The sequence below is a fragment of the Rosa rugosa genome, chromosome 4 (assembly GCF_958449725.1).
Source record: "Rosa rugosa chromosome 4, drRosRugo1.1, whole genome shotgun sequence".
Classification (NCBI taxonomy): Eukaryota; Viridiplantae; Streptophyta; class Magnoliopsida; order Rosales; family Rosaceae; genus Rosa; species Rosa rugosa.
Genome location: NC_084823.1, coordinates 15,401,320 through 15,411,247, shown reverse-complemented (window position 1 = coordinate 15,411,247; position 9,928 = coordinate 15,401,320). Strand labels below are relative to the sequence as shown.

The following is a 9,928-nucleotide window of genomic DNA, read 5'->3' as shown; positions in this document are numbered from 1 at the left end:
ATTAGCAGCAACAAATTGGGAAACTTTACTTGCACTCAATGAACTTGCATGACCCTGGTTAGCGCCTTCAGCATTTATAGGGTCATCATCAAAATCATCATACGATTCAGCTTCCTGTTCAATTCTAAGTTGGTTGAATTAGTTCGCACAATGGAGGAATGAGTTAAATTACAAAGTATAAGAGTAAAGTCATACCCATTTAATGGTTTTAGATGTTATTGTTGTCTATCAGTTCTTGGGGTGATGGAATTGAAAATACCCTTCTGCTTCAATTTTTCCTCAAGGGCAGCTCTTACTTTAAACATTTTCATGCTCTGTAAAATTCATCATTCTGCCACATAGCAAGAGGTCTACATCAGACAAATGGAAAACTTCTCTCGCCCAATGAAAGATAATAAAATGTTTCAAAAGAAATGGAATGAGAATCTAGCACTAGTTAACAGCATTGCCCAGTATGACTTACCTGACGTTTGCGTTTTCCTGTCTTTTCATCATCCTTCAGAGACTTCACTTTTTCCAACTGGACTGTGTTATGCGACTGCAATATTTATGTATGAATCACTCATGTACAAAACCTGGAAAGTACATATTATATACTGCTGAAAGACAAGATGCATACCACAGCTACTTCTTTTGGTTCAAGTGAGACAAGTTGGGGTATGTATCCTTTAGCAAAAGTATCAGATGCTTTTGCACTTTAACCGATTTCATCACTGCTTCCATCCCATTATATTTATTTATGATTTCCTCGAGATCAGATGGAAGATTTTCATCAAGTTGCTTCACCTATCAAGTGAAACACATTAGCCTCATCTTTAAACAACAAATGCAGCACTATGAATGCTTGTAAGCAAAACGAAAAGAAAAATTATACTTCTATAATAAAGAGGTAAAACTACCAATTATGGATAAGCAGAAGTTCGACCCGAGCAGGTCTGCCACCAACCTGTTTCAATTATAAACAATACCAAATTACTCTTAAAAAAAAAAAATTACTTCCATCAGAACCACAGATATCACAACTAACGAGCTTTGCGAATATTAAAATAGTTACTACATTTCTAGACGACAAATCATGTAATGAATGATCAAGAGGGGAGTTTTGTAGTCTCCAAAGAAGGGACACAATTATGCTCCAGTGTCTCAGTTGTGGCAGTTGGTTCAGGGTCTTGTAAATATCTCGAAGAGCTACGACTGATAAGGCAGCAATATATAAAATCAACGATCTGACTATATGGTAGCCAATGGTATATTACAAAATGATTGTTAAAAAACTTGCACTTTTTTCAGTCACCTGGAACTTTCATCAAACAGGTGGTGTGCATGACTTCCTTGGCTTGATAATGGAAATGATTTTCTTTGAAAGTGGTAAAAATCGATAACCTGGATTATTAGACAATAACCACTACATCTCTTTTAGCGGCTCAGACAAGGAAACCGAATGAATAAAGGCAACAATCGATAACCTGGATTGTTCAAAAAATAATTGAAAACTTGGTGTTGATAAAGGAACGTACTGGGTGATGCTAGCTCGATAGGATTTCTACACCTTTGACTTGTATATGACTCGTTCGCTCAAGACCTAAGATCTATCCTCCCCTCCATCTACAAGAGGATTCAAAGATGAAGCAATTATCTCTTAAAGCCGAGAGTACCCATATAAATAAACAGTGTAATCCCCAACATGAACCCATAAATCTGAATACCCACCAATTGAAAATTAGGAAGATAATAGTACCTGAAAGCCTGCATCTTCTATAGTCCTGATTTGGAGTTATTCAGTCCTCAACCTTTCTATCTGGGTTGATAGAACCAAATTAGGTCAGAGAGAGCATAAGATTGATAGGAGATCGGGAAACCAAATTTGCTTTTCTTCTGTTCTGACGAACAGAGCAAGGTTAATAGAACATATAAAATAGAAATAGAGGGAATGAAATTGGTGGGTTTCAATTGAAGAGGGAATTTGAAATTTGGAGGAAGAGGGAATCTAAAATTTTTGGGAGGGAAAACTCGAAAATGGGCAGACGCGAAAACTTTTTTCTTTTTTGTTGAATAGGTCGACTGAAGACTTTTAGGACACATATTCAAATCTAGTTGTCCTTGAAAAAAAACATACTTCCGCTTAAAATTTCATTTAAATAAAGAGTGTCCTAAATGACCTTTAAGGACACCTTGTAAATTATGTGTCCTTGTTTGATGTCCTTGTAGCCCATATTTGTAGTAGTGGTTGTCGAACCCACGAGGATTGGATTCCTTTCACTAGTTAGGGTGTGAACCTAAGGAGAGCTAGAATATGCAAATGTACAATCACAAACCTAAATTCACAAGGAAATCTAGGTTCATGGTGAGTATGTGCAAGATGGAGTAGTGATTTGATTTTGGTTTTTTGAAGATAGTTTTGAATTGAAAACAATTAGATGCTCAAATGTAAACTAAATTACTCTAAACTAAACTAGTGATATAATGGATGAAGTTAGGGGTTGGATTGTCTACCACTAACCTCCCTTGCAAGTATTGAAATTCAAATACAAGTGATGATATTCTAATTTTCCAATTACCCTCTTTGCATCCGGATAAGACTACAAAGGCTTAAACTCCTTTAATGTTATCAATTCCAACCGGATAAGTCTAGAATTAACTACCTAAGAACAAATCCTATTACCGGTTAAGTCTCAATTCATTGTTCCTAGATGCATAAAGCTTTGAGTTTAGATAATCATGCAAGCAAACCAATCCTAGATCTAGGTGATTTTAACTCACAACCTTCACATGCACATAGAGGATGCTATCATGCTATCAATGCTCAAGGTTAACTACTCCCTAAACATTTTTTCATGAGATGACAAACACAACACATTCAAAGTAGTTAAGTTTGAATGAATGCATTCACTTCTTGAATTAGCATATGAAGATGAAAATAACAAATAACTTCAAATGTAAATTAAAATATCAATTCATACAAGTTTGGCTAGGGCTTTCAACCCTAGCCCCAACAAAGTACTACTCACTCATAATTACATATACTAACTTCATAATCAAATTAAACACCAAAATATAATCTAGAGTAAAAGGGATAGAGTTGGCTTAGTGGTGTGTCGGATGGTCCCCAAGCTCACGTCTTGGTGGTGATGGTGGTGGTGGTGATTCCCTCTCCTTCTTGCTCTTGAAGATTTGATGATAAAAGATAGTGAAGCTTGTATTATGTATTGTGTGAATAGGTGGACTAGATGGAGAAAATGATGATAGAAAAGAGAGTGGAGAAATGATGTAGTAGTGATGGTGTTAATGGAGGTAGAGGATAAGAAATGGTGGTGGTGATGGAGGAGATAGAGTAGTATGGATAGTATGAGTTTGGATTTTGGGAGGTGGAGATGGAGGTTTTGTGAAGGAGATGAAGAGAGAAAGAAGATGTAATGGATGAAGGAATTGGTGATTTTCTTCTTTGTTGTAGCCTGTATTTATAGGCTACCAAGCAAAACTATTTGGCTTTAAACAAATGATGATGGGTTAGGTTTGAGCATTTAAACATTGATGGAATTTGTTAGGTTTGAATATTTAAACACTAATGGAATTTGTTAGGTTTGAGTCACTTTCTACTCATTTTTCCTTCAATTAATTCTCCACCAAGTCTTCAGATTTTGCCCGTAACTTCTTCATATAAAATGATCCACCATGAGTGTAGATCATTGTGTCAAATTTTCAGAATTTATTTCCATGCCATTGGGCCGAAATCGCTGCTGGACTCCTTACAGGTCCAGTTTTCCAGTTTTGCTTCTGCATAAAATTGGGCTGACTGTTTGAAGGTCTTCCACTTCTAGTTGGCTCTTGTACTCTTCATAAGAAATGTTTCTTAGGATGTCTAGAATGGATCTGGAAGGTTTCAGCTCATTTGAAGTTCATTTGGTCAGGTGGTCGCTCCTTCTTCCTTGCTTGGCTTGGTTTCTCCTATCCAGAGTAGGAAAATGTGTAAAGTTGACATTTTTAGTGCATTTCCATTTTTCTCCATCATTTTCTAGCATGATAAGGAAAACATAATAAATATATATAAATAAACACAAAGGTTAAGCAAAAGTACAAGATTAGGGAAATAATGAAATTGGATTAGTCAACATTAAATTTAGACTTTAGAACAAGTAATTTCCATGTTTTAGGAGACAAATATGTATATGAATTATGATCCAACAATTACATCAAAGTTTCTTGACCAAAATCTAATCCAAAAATAAAAATCAAACTTTAGACAAATTGTAGTCACTCAATCCGTTCGGTAACTCCAATTTGGTTGTGACCAGGTAAGGTAAGGCGAGATTTTGGTGGAGCAGTGCTCACTTTTAAAACTGTTCTCTCAGTTCAAAACTTTCCTAGACATCACAATTAATCTTGGATGAGCCTAGTGAGAAAGAGTTAATACAAAATATCATTTTATTGATTTAAGGCATAATTGCCATTACATAATTCTTGGAAAAATAAAAGACCACACTAATCAAAATTTGCAGCATCCTTGTGCTCTACTTTGTCATATTTGAAGTCCGCTATTGTGAGGTTGACGTCATTGTCATCACCATCATCTCCTTCTTCGGCAAGATAGACTTCTTGCTCCCTCAGGTCCCTATATGCCTTGTGTCGTGCAGCTAATTGATTGCTTGCATGGCATTGCTTGAACCAATGCTCACTTGATCCACATCGATGACACATGTCATTGTGATTGCCTCCCTTCAATTGAGGTGCATTGTTTTCACTAGGTTGGCGTCCCCTATAGGGATTGGCACCATTACCACGGCCTTGGGCTGCCCCTCCAGGTCCTAGAGCCCCACGTCCCCCTCTCCCACGTTTCCATGTGTTACCACGTGTCCGTCCTTCATTATGACGGTTACCTTCCTTTGTAGGGCGGTTGTATGGACCAATACCTCCGTTTTGTCCCTTAATTTTAGGATTCCGCTCCTTGCGCCCTCCTTTGGGTTCATTATTATAATTCGCCTCGTGAACTCTCTTAGTTCCAGAGGGCCTTGAATTAAAATTCTTCACGAGGATATTATCATGTTTCTCAGCTACAGACATGACATTAATTAGCTGATAAAACCTCGTGATCCATCCAACGTTGTACTCACCTCTATATTGCTTGGATACTAAGATTGCTGAGATGGGGAAGATGGAGAGAGTTTTCTCAATTAGCTCTTGCTCTGTGACTGGTTGTCTACAGAACCCCAACATGGTTTTGAGGAGTAGAGCTTCCGAATTATATTCAGAGACGGACTTGAAGTCGACGAATCCTAGATTGCTCCATTGAACCTTCAAGTCAAGGAGGAGGGAATCCTAGACATTATCAAAACGCTCTTCTAGCAACCCATAGTTCTCTAGCATCCTTGATGGCCATGTACTCCAGTCGGAGTGATTTATCCATGTGGCGTCTCATCAAGATAAGGGCAGTGGCATTATTTGTAGCCGTACGCTTGAATATGAGCTCAGGTTTGGTGCCTGAATTATGGGTAGGATCCCTTTTAAAGTGAGATGGTTCTCAACATCTGTGACCCAACTGTGGTATTCCGAGCCAGTTGAATCAAGCATGGGAAAGTCGAGCTTCAGTTTCGACATCCTGAAAATAAGAAGAAGAAATAGATTAGTTTCAGAGCTTCCACAAAAACTAATAAATAATAAGATTTCATAGCTATGCTACCAAGAAATCGATTTCCAAGAATATTTGGATTAGACCGAAACAATGATGTTTATATGGTCATAAATTGATGCTTACGAACACTCTTAGTTCGTATATAGTGTGAATCCCCACGATTCTGCTTTTCAAAGAATCGAACCCACATTATAGAAAGATGGGATGTAGAAGAAGGGAGGTTGCAAGTCCCCGAGAAAAAGAAAAGAATTTAAAGAATAGAAAGCAGGAACTTTAATCTTAAATACTTACTTGTTGATTCGGAGCTTGAAACCTTGGGTCTTGAATTCTTGAACTTTGGAGACGTTATAGGTCGAGTTGATGTGGGACCTTAGATGGCTCGGTGATGCTTGGCCGGTGGAGGGGATGTACGGCTCGGATGAGACCGAGTATGGAGCGGAGGATGTGCGGCGGTGGTGTACTTCGGCAGTGGTGAAACCGTGGCGGTGGTACGGCTAGCGTGGGCTAGGTGCAAGGGATTTTTGTTTGTGGTTTTTTGTTTTGATTTCAGGGTTAGGGCTCGTGCTGATAACATGTTTAAGAATAAAAGAATTGAAAGAGATTGATGAGAGAATTGTGTATTCCACTATTGATAATAGGAGCCCTATATATAGGGATTCCAAAGTACATATTCTAATGATACAAGGAAAACTAGGAATTCTAGAACCTTCTCTCTTATTACAATCATAGAACTAATCATAGTTTGATAAGGCACACAGATGTCAATATTAATCAACAATTTTAAAATTATATATTATTCCACTGCACCTTCAATTTGCCCAGATACATATTTAACTACATTTTTCCACACACACAAAGATTTATATATATATATATATATGGAACTCTTATTGCATCTTTAATGTTTTTGGTACTCATCTTTATGAACATGACACTCAAATTGTAGATCTTTGTGAACCGTTGTTTGTTTATCTTTTGCGTATTTTTAAGAAAAAAATAAAACTATTGAGTTTGAAAGATGAGAATGTTTGAAGCTATTGCCAATTATATGGCAGTCTAGAGTGGAAAAAGAGAAGGGTGCGGTGCTTTGATTCAAAAATTTGAGAGCTAGAAGTCTAGAACCATCCTCATGGAAGACAGATTAATAAATAGGGAAAGGATGAGAATGTCTTTTCTCTTACAAAGGGGCAAATAGTGCTACAGACATCGTGATACTGGACATTTTAGATTCTGTTTGGCACTGTGTTCTCAGCAATGAAAACAATCTCTTATATGATGGATATAAGCGAGTCCTGTCCGTAATCGATAAAATAGTTCTTAGGTACTTGATCATATATATTGAATATTTCCACCCATAAAGTATTGGAATCTCAGTATTAGAATGAGCTCTAGTTTTTGCATAGTACAAGTTTAAGTCAAATCATATGAATAATCTACAACATATTAGCATTTCTGTAGTGTGTTATATGTATATGACTCATGTCTGTTTCCAGATTTACATTTATTTTGCCTCATAGATTTATCTAGTCACTTTTGAAAGCTGAGTCCGTCCTAATGATCGAAATTTTATAATCCACCTTCCCAAACTCCTCTTAGAGAAGTCACGCAGCTTTGGTTGGTCTAATGTCCCAAACACTATGTCGATTTGGTTTCTGTCGCTCTTCAGCCTCTGCGCAAACTGTATCTTATTCATGTTGAGGGTGTCAGAGTGGAGTGGCCTGGATTGTGAGAGCTGGGATTTCAAAGAAAGGCGCAATCGGCAAAGCCAGTTTGTTAGGTACGTACTGCATCAGCCTTTCCCTTTTGTTTACTGTCTGGTAGTGTTTTTGTGTTTTTTGTTTTTGGATTTGGATATTGGTTCTATTGCTGTTGTACTTGCATTTGCAATAGTAATTTGGTGTGGTAAACCAAACAAATTTGAGTAGAATGTAGTCTGTGTTGTTGGATAATGATTTGTAGATAGCGATTTGGGTTATGCTTGAATTTCTAGGTTTTCTAGGTTTAAAATTGAAGTGGGGAGCTATCCGGTGCGCGGGATAGGTCAAGTATTGAAGATAGCGTGTCTTCTGCTGGGGCGCTATCTGTGAGTAATGAGGGCACACTACTAGCAAAAAGAGCAATGCACACAGATTTTAAACACACTGACTCTCACACTGATAAAAAATCAGTGGGTTTTAACTTGTAGATACAGATATCTGTGTGAATTGAATGACTGAGTCCTACATAAGAACATGCTCACACTTTTACACACTGAAATCAGTGTGGCTAGACTTTCTCACAGATGTCTGTATGTACTAAATATTTAACTTATACTGATATCTGTGTGAATTATACACACACAGATATATGTTAGTAATAACAAACTTATAATTTGCAAAATAATTTTATTTCCCACATACATCTGTAACAATGAATTTTCACACTGTCGTCTGTGTAAATGTCGAAATGACACTGATATCTGTATGTTATTTGACACAGATATCTGTAGCAATTGCTACTTTCCCACTGATATCTGTGTCAACATGTGTTAGAAGTGACATGTTTGCATCTCACACAGATATCCGTTTGTGTTATTCTTGTTAATACACACAGATATCAGTGTGAATTGATGATTAAAATCATCAGAAACAAATCATAGTGATCTTCTCCCTCATGTTTCCAAGTTTATTCTGATTATGGACTAAAAAAATTTTTCCCAAAAAGTTACGGATCTTTTCAATCATGGTAAAGAATTAAAAGTTCATTAATGTAATTAATCTTATTCGATTTATATGGTAAAGGTAATTACCCGTCATGTGGAAAGGATAATTACGGTTGATTTAATTTATATGGTAGAAATTGTAAAAATTTAAAAGCCTATTAATAAGTGATTAGTGTAATTAAATTTTTTTTTCCTCTGTAACAAAAACCTAATATTTTTTTTATCGTCATTAAAGTTTCATGTGGGCATTCATAATTAGCATGGAAAAGATACATTTTTCAGATAATAAGGGCAAAAGAGATAATAATAACAAATAAAAAAAAGCAGAACTTGAAAAAAGAAAAAAAAAAAAAAAAAAAAAAAAAGAGCGGCAGGCACACTGACTTCAGTTGCCATTTATTAAAAATAATAATTATTATTAATTCTCTTAAAGCTAGTCAATTAGGGTTTACTTCACAGTTCACTTGCAAATTGTAAATAGAGTAATTCTCTCAACCTCTGTTCTCAATCTTCAAATCCTTTCATGTAATTGAAATTAATTATCTCTTTATTGAATCCTGTGTTTCAATTGGTTGCAGGACATCATGTTTTGGGAGACCCTAGTTTTTTGATGAGTTGATTATCAGCGAAATTGATTCTGGTATTGGAGGTGAACTTTCTCTACGATATCGTTGTTTTAGCTGAGTTAGTCTATTGTTGTTTCTCTCTTCTTTCTTTCAACTCGGAATTTTGGTTTGTCACCATATAAATTCATTTCATTTGTTGAAGCCCATGGATTTCCGTCTTCACTCCCAAGTTCTTTGTTCTAAATATTGGGTGGTTTTGCTATTTCTAGATCTTCGATGATTCTGCCGGGCCATCTTCAGAGCTTCAACTGCGTTTTAAGAGTTCGCCGCAATAACAACAGGTAATTGTCATTAATCTCTCGTTGATAAATTGGTATAACATTCTTGATCTGGGTCTTCATTTGTATCTAATCTTTTATTTTATTTTTTCTTGCAAGGTTCTCCTGATATTTCATTTACAGTGATCGCCAGTTATTTAGGAGTGACTTTTTGGAGATTTGATGATAATGAAGGAAAAGATGCTTTAAGAAAAACTGCATCATTTACATTAAGAAAAACAAAAATACTAAAAATATCTCCTTCAACATTAAATTCATAAATTGTGAAATAGACTATTTTACTTTTTAATATTTAATTAGTTCACACTGATTTTAAATACCAAGTAATTTAATGGCATATCAGGTGCAGAGGTGGGTCCCTCTAAAGAGTTCACACTGATTTTTTTATCAGTGTGGGAAGACCAAAGGCCACCCCCCTCAAATGGGACAAAAATTAAATGTGTGAGTGTAGGGTAGCTAATAGGCTTCCCACACAGATATCAGTGAGTATTAACATTTATACACACTGATTCTAATCAGTGTGTATAGTCAATTTTGCTAGTAGTGGCACTGGTGGCTCAGAGAGTGGGGAGAGTTCAGGCTTTGGGGGTGGGCAGGAGGTGACTATAGCTATATCGCAGGGGATACCAAAATCGCGGTACACACTCGTGGACGAGACTATATGTGACAAGCCTATGAGGAGAATGACGATGAAGGA

At 36.4% G+C, this 9,928-nt stretch overlaps 1 long non-coding RNA gene across 1 annotated transcript; it reads left to right on the top strand.

Moving 5' to 3' along the window:
• Positions 1–8,948: 8,948 nt before the first annotated feature.
• On the top strand, positions 8,949–9,418 carry LOC133743300 (uncharacterized). Its single transcript, XR_009863058.1, has 3 exons — positions 8,949–8,976; positions 9,163–9,234; positions 9,331–9,418. It is a non-coding gene; the product is annotated as an uncharacterized LOC133743300 (long non-coding RNA).
• Positions 9,419–9,928: the final 510 nt, after the last annotated feature.